Below are 12341 nucleotides of genomic sequence, written 5' to 3'. Positions count from 1 at the left end.
CCAGACAAAGAGGACTAAAGCAGCTCCTGATATCAGGGATGGGGCTGAAAAGAAGTCAGTGAGGCTGGGACTGTGTGTGGAAAGGATTAGGACCTCATGTAGATAAATCAGATCTTGTTAAAATAAAGAACTTCAGATGACATTATTAAAAGACAAAAGGCAAGTGTTAGGCTGGGAAAGGATACATGCAACAGATATACCCAACAAAGCACTTGTAGACTAAAATATGTTTAAAACTCCTACAAATCAGTAGGAGTAATCAGATTTTAAAATATGAGCAAAAGACTTGGAACAACACTTTACAAAACAAGATATCCAAACGACCAATAAGCATGTGAAAAGTTACTCAACATCATGACTCATGACAGAAATGCAAATTAAAACATAATTGAGATACTAGCAAATACTGCCCCATGCACATGGGCAACACACAGGTGTGTGCACACAAATGACCAAGATTAAAAAGACTGGAAATTCCAAATGTTGGCAAGAATACAGAACAACTGAGACCCTTGTACACTGCTTCTGGGATTGGAAAATAGCACAGCTACTTTGGAAAAGTTAGCAGTTTTATCTAAAGATGAGTTTATGCAACATTCTGACCCAGCAATGCCACTAATGGGTGTAAACCCAATAGATGTGAGGCACCAAAGGACATGCAAGATGGTTCATAACAGCTTTATTCATTATAGCCCCAAACTAGAAATGATCCAAATGACCATCTGTGGTCAGATGAATCAATTGGAGTGTAATTGTAGTTAATACTATGTAGTATATATATGTATGTATGTATATATATATATATATATATATATACACACATATATATATATATAGTATAATTGTATATATACTTAGTGTATATGTATAGTATAATTGTAGTATATATACGTAGTATGTGTGTGTGTATATATACATATATATATGTGTATGTGTATATATGTGTGCATATATATATATAGTATAATTGTATATATACTTAGTGTATATGTATAGTATAATTGTAGTATATATACGTAGTATGTGTGTGTGTATATATGTATATATGTATGTATATATATAGTATAATTGTAGTATATATACGTAGTATGTGTATATATATGTGTGTATGTGTGTATATATATATACATATGTATGTGTATATATGTGTGCATATATATATATATATATATATATATATAGTATAATTGTAGTATTATGCTACAGCAGAATGTTGAATGAATGAAGCCAGACTAAAGAAGAACAACCCATGAATGATTTGATTTATATGAAAAACCAGACAATAGTACTCTATGGTGACAGAAGCCAGAAAAATGGCCACATTTTAAGGAGAGTTACTGGCAGTAAGGCACCCAAAGGAGCCTTCTGAGATGCTGAAAATGCTCTGTATCTTGATCTAGGTGGTGGTTATAATGGATGTATGCATGTGTGAAAATTTATTGAGGTGCACACAAAAAGATTTATGTGTTTCCCTGTGTGTCAGTTGCACCCAGATCAGAAAGTTGCAAAGTAGTATGATGCTGCTGCTTTTTCTTCTCCAGGTCCTTTACAGGACTCCAGCTCTGTATTTACCACGTCGTGAAGGAATTCTTTCCCTTCCCTATTATTTGCAAGTTGTTTGCAGATGGGCATCATGTCTTTTTTTTTTTTTTTTTGGCCATTTTTTAAAATTTATATTCAAGTTAGTTAACATACAGTGTGATCTTGGCTTCAGGAGTAGAACCCAGTAATTCATCTATTACATAGGACACCCAGTGCTCATCCCAGTAAGTGCCCTCCTTAATGTCCATCACCCATTTAACCCATCCCCCCCCACCCACCTCACCTCCAGCAACCCTCAGTTTGTTCTCTATTTAAGAGTCTCTTATGATTTGCCTCCCTCTTTGTTTTCATCTTATTTTTCTACTCTTCCCCTATGTTTATCTGTTGAGTTTCTCAAATTCCACAGACGAGTAAAATAACATGATATGTCTTTCTCTGACTGACTTATTTCGCTTAGCATAATACATTCTAGTTCCATCCATGTTGTTGCAAATGGAAAGATTTCATTCTTTTTCATCACCAGTACTATTCCATTGTTTGTATAAACCACATCTTCTTTATCCATTCACCAGTTGATGGATATGTAGGCTCTTTCCCTAATTTAGCCATTTTTGACAACGCTGCTCTAAATATTGGGTACCTGTGCACGATGTTGTATTCATCTGTATTTCTCCACTGCCTAGCATAGTGCTTGCTATAGAAAAGGTACTCAATAAATCTGTGTTAAACTGTTCCTAAAACACTCTAATCCCATGTCATTTAGACCGTCAATCATGCATATTGTTCACCTCCTACTTTACCCTTTGGTTGTAAAGGTAAAGAATGGGAGCAAACCTGGATAATCCTTTCCACTTGTCAAGCCTTCAGATGACGAAAATATGTTGAATTCTCCCACCTGGGGTGGCCTGTTTAAACCAGAGGTTCTCAAGATTGAAGAGCATAACATTCAAGTGCAGAACTTAGTAAATATGCATATTCCTGGTTCTGCCCCCAGACACTCTGGTCCACAAGGTTAGGGAAGGAGTTCAGGTCTATACTTAGAACAAGCACTCCAGAAAGTTCTGATCATGCACACTATGAGAAAAACAGGCTTGGACACACAAAACTTCTGGCTTTCTAGAGATTATAGGACACTGAATACTAAGTGAATAATGGGACATGCCCCCTCACCTAAGAGGAGACCACCACAGTTTTAGATTCCCTCCCCCTAGGGTATGGGGTCTCTGGTGAGTCTTTCAAGAGAGGAATTTTTTGGAAACACCTAGATTAAGTGTTCTCGTATAATCCATTCGATTCCACCTTTCTTTGGAAATCAAGAAGGATACAACATCTTTAATACAACTAAGGAAACAGTTGTTATAGCTAAGCTTCCACTTCTGAGGTAACGTGTTACCGCACATTGGGAAAAGAAGGAAACCCTGTGAGGTTCAATGAGAGATTTTTCTTTTTCTAAAAAAAAAAATGATATTCAGGGACATTTTTGCCAATTTTTTTTTGAGATAGAGATCTTAAGGCCATGACACAAACTGACAAGAAGCTGAAAACTCCAAATCAAGACTGGCACCTTGTCCCTAGTTTCCATCAGTAAGTTGAGAATGGGTTGTCAGAGTCAACGTTTTCCTTATGTTGAATTATTTTATCACGTAAATGGTGTTCTTTGGAGAAAATATACAGAAACAAGGGAGATCCATCAGCCTGAAGGTTAAGTTTCTCTTCTCTAAGCACTGACTATATATATTATACATATATATGACATATACATATATATTATGTATACTTTATATATATGTGTATATTATATATACTTTATATTTATACACATGTACATTATATACATATACATACATATTATATATACTTCATATATACACATATACGTGTATATATATAGAGAGAGAGACCGAGAGAGAGAGAGAGAGAGAGAGAGAACATAACCAAATCCTGCAGTCAGTGGGTTATGCTTTACCGTAATTATTACTCTATGGAGAAACCACTCAGAATCTAGGCACTCCTATAATTTATCTGGGTTAATGTATCTGTAATGCAAAACCAACAAATCAAATATAAATACAGAGCTAAATAAATATATAGACAAACCATGTACAAACACATGAATGTATGTCACAAGCCAAGTACTTGGCCATCCAGGAAAATTTAGCTTAGTTTCTCTGACTGGAATGTAACAAATAGCCTTTTGGTTTTGCTTTGTCATCTATTTCTTCCCAATGCAAACAAGGAAAATATTCTTGAAAAGCAGCTGTGAATGGATAGTGACAAGTGGTTTCCTGTGGTCTAAAAACAAGCCAGCAATTACTGTCCGTTAAGTTCTTTTAAATTCCAGAGGCAAAGGAAGTTCAATAATGCTGTATTGGCATCATGGTTATTGAACGAAGAGGAGGAATCTTCAGATAAAATGGGGCTGGTTTTTTTTTTCCTTTTAGAATGAAGTTATAAATATTTTCTCTACAGACACTACAAAATATCAGAAGATCTCTGAGCTTCAACATGGCTCCCTGCATGTCTTTGAACAATGTAAATGGTGGAAATGATAGAACTAGGGGCAAATGTCAACTTTCCCCAAAGAAGTCCAGCAATACTGGTTTCCTAGGAGACCTTGGGGTAGCTCTTAACCTCTCTGGGCCTTCATCTCTGCATTGACAGCTCTCTGAAAATGCTTTCTGGTCTGCTGACTCTGATTTCGTTAAGGCAGGATAGAATTCAGGGGCTATAATAAAGTCTTTGGGAAGAAAGAGCTGGAATCCCAGGAAGTAAAATTTAGATTATGAGAGTTTGTCCTCTGTGGGCTTAGGCTTCTGAATTCTCTCCTCTCTTCCTTCCGTGTCCAATATTGTAATTACTAGGTAAAGCAGAAGGGTATTCAGTCTTTGGGATTCCAGGAGAGTAGAGGGGAGCAGAGGGAGTGGAGATAGCATATATTTATTTCCTTGTTTATTTATATTCCTTGTTTCTGTCTCCTTCATTATCTATCAGGTGGCACCAGCATCTTGCTTACTGCTGAGTCCTCCAAAGGCTGGCACAGTATCTGGCACATAGTAAGTGCTCACTAAACACTAGTTGAGCTGATGAATGAGGCCACAGATGGATGGGTGGAGTCAGGTTTCTGTATGCCCCTATGTCTCTGTGGGGGTACTCCAGGCAGTGCCTACCCATAGCTCAGAGCCCAAGAGCTAGGATGAACAAGTGGGACTCTGGGGGTTCTTGAGATGGGAGACATTCTGTGTTAAGGCTGAGAAAGTCCTGGGCAAATCTGGACAATTTAGTCACTCTACCTAGAGACATATATATTTTTTTAAGTTTATTTATTTGTTTTGAGAGAGAGAATCCCAAGCAGGCTCCATGCTGTCAGCACAGATCCCAACGCAAGGCTTGATCCCATGAACCGTGAGATCATGACCTGAGCCAAAGTCAAGAATCGGACACTGAACTGAGCCACCAAGGTTCCCTCTACCTAGAGACTTCTGAAGGTCTTTGATACCTTACATGAAAGGAGAGTAGGGTCAAAGTATTTATTATCCTTTCAAGGTTACCTCAGCCTGGCTTATCTTCTGATTGAAGGTCATGGCTCCTCTCAGGTAGTACCCTCTTCCCAACTCTTCCCTTACAGGCTCCTGTAATTGCTCTATGTCTCTGGGGCCTTGGGTGGTGACAGCTTGGCTGCTACTAAGCCTGAATATCTACACCATCACTTGTGGTTCTTCTCTACTCTCCACGCCTTAGCAAATAGTCATTTTCCAAATAAACCTTCCTGGAATTATCTAAAGTTGAATCAGCCACTGTTTCCTGTGGGGACTCTGACTGACAGGAGGAGAAAATGGGAATTGTAGAAATAAGCATCCTGAGAAATCATTAATATGCAAAGACATTTAACCTTCTAAGCCTCCAGGTTCCCCATCTGTGAATCTGTAGCCACCTCACTGGGTTGTTAAAAGAAGCGACTAAGAGAATGTGCTTAAGGCTGTTTGTTAGCATATCAAAAGCACTCAGCATTATTTTTTAAGCCACTGTTAGTGGCTATTGTTTTTCCTTAGCTCTTTTTCACAACAGAACAACCTGGGAGTGATCAGGCTTGCCTTCAGTTTGAGAAGGGTCCCAGAATTTCACCTCTCCAAAGGGCATGAAATATTAAGCAGAAATATTATAGATTTAAAATTTTAAACATGTATGAATTGCTATTCTCTTACTTCAGGGCCTTGAGTGAAACCCTTAATGTTCTATATGTTTTGAGATATAGTGGTAAGTCTGATGTCTGTTTTGGAGGCAGGTAAGAGGTGGAGACTTTGTAAATTTGCAGGAAACCCCCTACTTGATGAATGAACCCATATCTCCAGGCCAAGCCAGGCTGCTGAAATCCATAGGCCACAAAATGAAACAATTTTGAACTCAAGAAAAAGGTTCTAATTTCCAAATTAATGATGCTGTGACCTGTCTGCAGACCTTAGGTGAAAATGGGCTATTGAAAATGTCCTTGGGGGGGGATCAGCTTGGAGGCTAAACATTAACAGCTATTAAGATTTTTCTTCATTACAATAAATAAAGTACAAGCAAGAACATAAAAATTCTGTGATGAAATAAGATGATTTAGGAAAGACAGAGGGGTGGGCATACACTCAACTTATTCCAAAGCGAATGAAAACACACACACACACATACACACACGAAATGCTTTGCACACAACTAAGAAAAATGGGAACAAAGAAGGACTATATATGGGGAAATAACACCAAAGTTCATAACAGCAAGGCCCAAATTAAATTATGTTGTAGTGTTAGATAGTGTCCCCCCCTGCCCGACACACACACAAAATTCATGTCTGCCTGAAACCTCAGAATGTGTCTGTTATGCCCAGAATTCGTGATCCCCAAAGACTGCCAGGGAGCCAAGCAAAAGAGTCTTTATTCGAGCTAGCTCGAGCTCAATCCCCTACCAGCACCAACGCATCGGTGAGATACCAGAGAGAGAGCGAGTTTCAAAAGGACAAAGGTTTTATTGGGGCATAGAGGCAGTTGGTGAGGTAATGGCTGTGGCCTCAGGTGATTGGCTGGGGAAGGGTCCGAGTCCTGTTAGGCAGGTGGCGGGAGTGGGGGGGGTGTTACTCAAGGGGAGGAGGTGTGGTCAAGGTGAATGACACAGAACAAGATGGAGGCGGCCGGCATAGGCCCGCCCTTTCAGTGTCCTTATTGAAATACGGTCTTTGTGGATGTAATTAGTTAAGGGTCTCATAATGACATCTTCCCGGATTCAGGTTGAGCCCTAAATCTGATTACTGGTATTCTTGTCAGAGAAAGGTGAGGGAGATTAGGATATAAAAACACATGGCCACATGAAGGTGGAGGCAAAGATTGGAGAGAGGTTTCCCCAAGACAAGGAACATTGGGAAATGCAAGAAGCTGGAGAAGGCAAGGAAGGAGCCTTCCCTGGAACCACTGGAAGGATCCTGGCCATGCCGGCATCTTGATCTCAGATTTCTAGCCTCCACAATTGTGACGGCATAAATTTCCATCGTTTGAAGTCACCCAGTTTGCAGTTATATGTGACAGCAGCTCCAGGAAACCAGTGCACACATCAAAGTTCTTTCCATACTTCATACAGCAGGAACTCAATAAACGCAGTTGCTTGGACAAGAATCTGCTGCACTGCAAAACCATGAAGGTCCCACCATGTTTACATTGTGGTCTTGTCTCAGAGTGAAGACCCAGCACTTCATGCTTCCCGTTTTAAATTTTGCAACCAGTGCATTTCATGTAGAACAAGCACAGAGTTCAGAATATGGAGCAGTCAGATTGAGATTGACGTACCTGCTAATCAAGTCTGGCATTGTATTTCCAAACCGCTCATTCCAGAGGAAGTCACTGACTAATTACAGCCCACAGGAGACTGGTATCCAGCCCTGCAGGGACGTTTACGTTACCCGCATATCTCTCAAGCAGGGCCCTGTGAAGATACTATGCCAAATCTTTGCAAGGGTGTAGGTACAACCCCAGCCCTCCATCATCCATCCATCCAGTGCAGAATCCCAGCATGAGATCCCTTGTCCAGGAATATTTTTAATCCCTCTTCAATGTCCCCATATACTTCACATGGCCCTAGTGAGGATTCTTTTCTCCATTTTACTGCCCACCTCTTTCCCTGCTGCTGAAGGGAAGCCCACTGTAGTCTCCCTTCTTTTGTTCTTAAATCACACTATTTCTTTTATCACTGCAATGCTGATTTGACTCCAAGTTGGCCACACTTGTGTTTCATGACTGTGCTAGTGTTTTCCATTTGCCTCTCCCCCTCACTCTCTACTCTTCTCCTGGGTACCCAGGCATCAGCCTCAATGGCTTCATCATCAGCCAGACCACCTTGCCCTAGCTTGTGGTGAGGTAAGGGACATACTGCCCAGAAATGGGAGGATGGGAGGAGAGACAGGTCCAGTCAGGGTATTGATTCCCCTCCGCTCACCCTCTATGCCAGGCCTCTGTCAGCAGCTATAGCTTCTGCTGGAGCCCCTGTTGCAAAGCTGGAAATCTGCTGATCCTTCAGGCCTGGGACTGCAGACTGCTTTCTGCGGGGGAGAATCCCTGACTTCCAGCCTCTCCCTCGGACTCCCTCAGCTCTGTCCCCACATCTACAAACAGTGCCTCTTTTAAATTCTTTCCACTTACACCTCTGATACAGTTATCATATCAATCCTTATTCAATATTTTGCCTAGCTACAAGCACTGAACACACACACACACACACACACACACACACAGCTGATCTGTATCACATAAAAAATACGGTTTCAAAATCAGACACCCCTAAATAAACACTTATGCCATTGCATTGCTCTGTTCATCTGAGTTATTTAGTCTCTGTGAGTCCCAGTTAACTCATCTGTGAAATAAGACCATATACCTTGTAGGTTATGAGGAAACTGAAATGAATGAACACAGAGCATTTCTTGTGTGCCTTTTCTTCACCTCCTCATTCAACTTCCTACCAATACCCCAGAACCTGTCTGGCGATCACCCTCTGAGCTGTCTGACTTCTGAGCTGACCAACCCTCTAGTTGTCTAGCCTGTTTCTATGTACTGTCAGGATAAGGCCCTTGCTAACCAGTCTCTTCTTTAGGCTAGTATTTGGGTGGTCCTGCCCACACATCAAAGCACCTTCCCATAGGGATTCACCCCAGCCTCAGTGCCTCCATATCAAGTGGGCAGATATGCTATTTCCAGAGGAGGTCATTGAGGCAGACAGACAGGTGAAAGAACCTGTCCACAGTCACCAAAATTCCATTACCAAGTCGGTGGAGACTCTGTTCCCACCTTGTTGCCTCAATTCTCCTGCAGGAGATCCCATTCACTTCAAGGTTTCTGGTTCCCTTTGATGTGTATGATATACGCCAGAGAAGATGGTAACAATGACAACTCCATGTCACCAACCATGGACCAGGGTGGGGAAGGTTGGAAAAGGAACTGTGGAGGAAGTCTCTGTGGGCACAGAACCAGCCCCCATGCTTTGCACACAACGACTTGGACGGAAACAGATTTGCTTCTCAAATTGATGAATTGGCAGATGGACATCCAGCTGCTGGGTGTTCCCATCCTGATTGAAAAGCCTGCGTGACATGGCCATGAGCACTAAACCAGGAAATGAGTCCTAAGTAAGACCCTATTCATCCCTCAGCCCTTTGGAATTGTGCCTGGTGGGCACAGCGATGCATGACAGAGGCTAGTCTGGCAAGAATGCAAAGTTGTCATTTCACAGATAAGGAAAAAGTTGCATTCATCCCCAAGATTTCTGAAAAAAAGAGAAACTAATTCTGTGAAATGTGAACAAAGGCAGCATAGAAGGGGAAAACTCAGGATTTGCTACTGGAGACTTCACTTTTAAGATTCATTTCGGCAAAACAAAAAGGAAAAGAAACATTAATATCTCTTTCATGAACAATATAAAAGTAAATAGACCCATAAAAGGAGGCTGAAGAAAGAATCCAACCCACTTGCTCACCAAAGAATCTTCAAGAAGGAAATATGCTTCCTTTAACAATCCCCAAATATTCAATAAAAGGTTTAGAAAGAGTTGTTTACATCTACTTTGTTTTGGAATTTAATTTTTGAATTAAATTTATTTAACTTTTTAAAAACCCTGAATTTACAGAAGGCAAGTAAAACGGTGAATAACAGATTGTGACAGGTTCTATGTTCAGCAAACGAACCTCCTCAAATCATAACTTCTGGCAATCCTGATGGCCAGGATGGTCATCCAGACTGACAATTAAGATGGAAGGGCAGATCACCCACACCCATTCATCAGAAAAGTGAGAAGCTCTGCTTCATAAAAGCAGGACATGCCCACTGCCAGAAGCTGAAAAGCTAAGAAAAATCTCTCAGCAAAGCAAATGAAAATAGTTACTAATTTCACATTCCGGAGGTGCTCCTTGTTAATATTGGGGAATGCTTTCCCATAGCTTTCTAGTTCTTATGTCAATAAAATAAAGAAATAAGATTTCAGTATAACTAGCACGTAAATATAAATAACGTGAAATATAAAGAAAATAAAGTTGCACAATATGCGAGCATTTTGGTTCACCTCTACCATAATTTATTTCGTCAACCTCCTATTATTAGTCCTGGTGATCTCAGATCTTTCCATGATAAAGCCAACAAAGTTCTGTTTCCAACGTTTAAAATAAATTTAGGGTTGTAACTTGGTGCAGCCACTATGGAAATCAGTATGAGAGTTTCTCCAAAAAATTATGAATAAAACTACCAAGCGATCCAGCAATTCCACTGTGGGGAATATATCCAAAGGTGGTGAAGACACTAACCCAAAAAGATATCTGCGTCACCGTGTTCATAGCAGCATTGTTTACATTAGCCCAGACGTGGAAATGACATAAGTGTGGATGAATGGATAATGAAGATGTGGTATATGCATGTATACTTACACATGTATATAATAGATGAATATTATTCAGCCCTTAAAGAAAAGGAAATTCTGCCATTTACAACAACATGGATGGATCTTGAAGGATATTATGCTAAATGAAATAAGTCAGATGGAGAGAGTCAAATACTGTATGAATTCACTTATATGTGGAATCTAAAACAAAAAAACACCAAATCATAGAAAAAGTGATCAGATTTGTGGTTACCAGAAGCAGAGGGGAGGGGGAGGGGAAATTGGGGGAAGGTGATCAAAAGGCACAAAATTCCAGTTATAAGTGGTAGAGGGTATAATGTACAACATGATGATTATAACTAAAACTGCTATATAATCTACAGGAAAGATGTTTAAAAAGTAAATCCTAAGAGTTCTCACAAGGAGAATTTTTTTCCTTTAATTTTTCTTCTTTCTTTTTTTTTATTGTATCTATGAAAATTGGATGTTAGTCAAATGTATTATGGTAATCATTTCACAACATATGTAAATCAAACCATCATGCCGTATACCTAAAACTGGTACAGAGATATATGTCAATTATTTATCAGTAAAACTGGAAAAAAATAGGGGTGCCTGGGTGGCTCAGTCAATTGAGCATCTTACACTTGATTTAGGCTCAGGTCATGACCTTGCAGTTTGTGAGCTCAAGACTGACATTGGGCTCTGGGCTGACAGTGCTGAGCCTGCTTCAGATTCTGTGTCTCCCTTTCTCTCTGCCCTTCCCCTACTCGTTCTCTCTCTCTCTCTCTCTCAAAATAAATAAACATTAAAATTTTTTTTAACTGGAAAAATAAATTTAGTCTCCTGATCCTAACTGAAAAGAAAAACCAAACAACCAAATTCCATGCCATGCTTCTATGAACTTTCCATGTTATTTTAGACCCCAGGACCTTTGCACATGCTATGTGCTCCATCTTAAATGCTCCCTGCCTTCATCTGACTACAAACTCCTAGCTTTTGGTGAAAGGGGCTTGTTTGCTTGGTCCCATATGTATTCATCAGAGGGAAAAAAGAAAAAAAAAACTTATGGTCATTCCCAGAAGGAAATAATATGAGAAGAATAATTCCAGGTTTTCTCTCCTCCTTTGCTCAGTGCTTCTAAGAGGTATCATGTAAGAAAAATGTAGCATTAGTGAACCCATCTTTCTCCAGTGGATGGAGTTCATGCTAGAGCTCAGTCTCGTGTGACTTCCTTTTTCTGCACTTCTGCTTTAGTTGTACTTGCTCTTAGGGGAGGCTGACCAAGGTCATACTTCTGGCTGGGTAAATACACTTCAAATTCAGTTATGGTCTTGCTGCAAATCCATACGTTCCTCGCATAAAGTCTTAAGCGGATGTTTTGATAGCCATCTGATTTCTATGTATAGAAATCTGTATATCCTTCAGTGTTCAGAACCGGTTCAGAATTTAGAAGTCCTCCCTGAACCACATTCCTCATAACAGAATTAATCTTTTATACCACCAAAGTAGTCATTTACAAAATTAGTCTGCAGTCACACTGAATACACTGAATCACAATTATTTGTTTATATATGCATATTTATTTAGAGTCTAAGAACTCTTTGGGACAGAGACTATGTCTTATTCATCTTTTTATTTCCAGCATAATACCTGACACATAGGAGACACTAAGTAAAAAACGGTTAAATAAGCAAATGGCAAATTGCCAATAGTGTCACATATTTTAAACAATCAGACCAAGGGGCACCTGGGTGGCTTTGTCAATTGAGCATCCGACTTTGGCTTAGGTCATGATCTCATGGCTCATGAGTTCGAGCCCTGCATTGGGCTCTGTGCTGACAGCTCAGAGCTTGGAGCCTATTTGGGATTCTGTGTCTCCCTCTCTCTCTGCCCCTCCCCCACTTGTG

The sequence above is a fragment of the Panthera onca genome, chromosome B2 (assembly GCF_046562875.1).
Source record: "Panthera onca isolate mPanOnc1 chromosome B2, mPanOnc1 haplotype 2, whole genome shotgun sequence".
NCBI lineage: Eukaryota > Metazoa > Chordata > Mammalia > Carnivora > Felidae > Panthera > Panthera onca.
Note: the sequence above shows the minus strand (reverse complement) of the source record.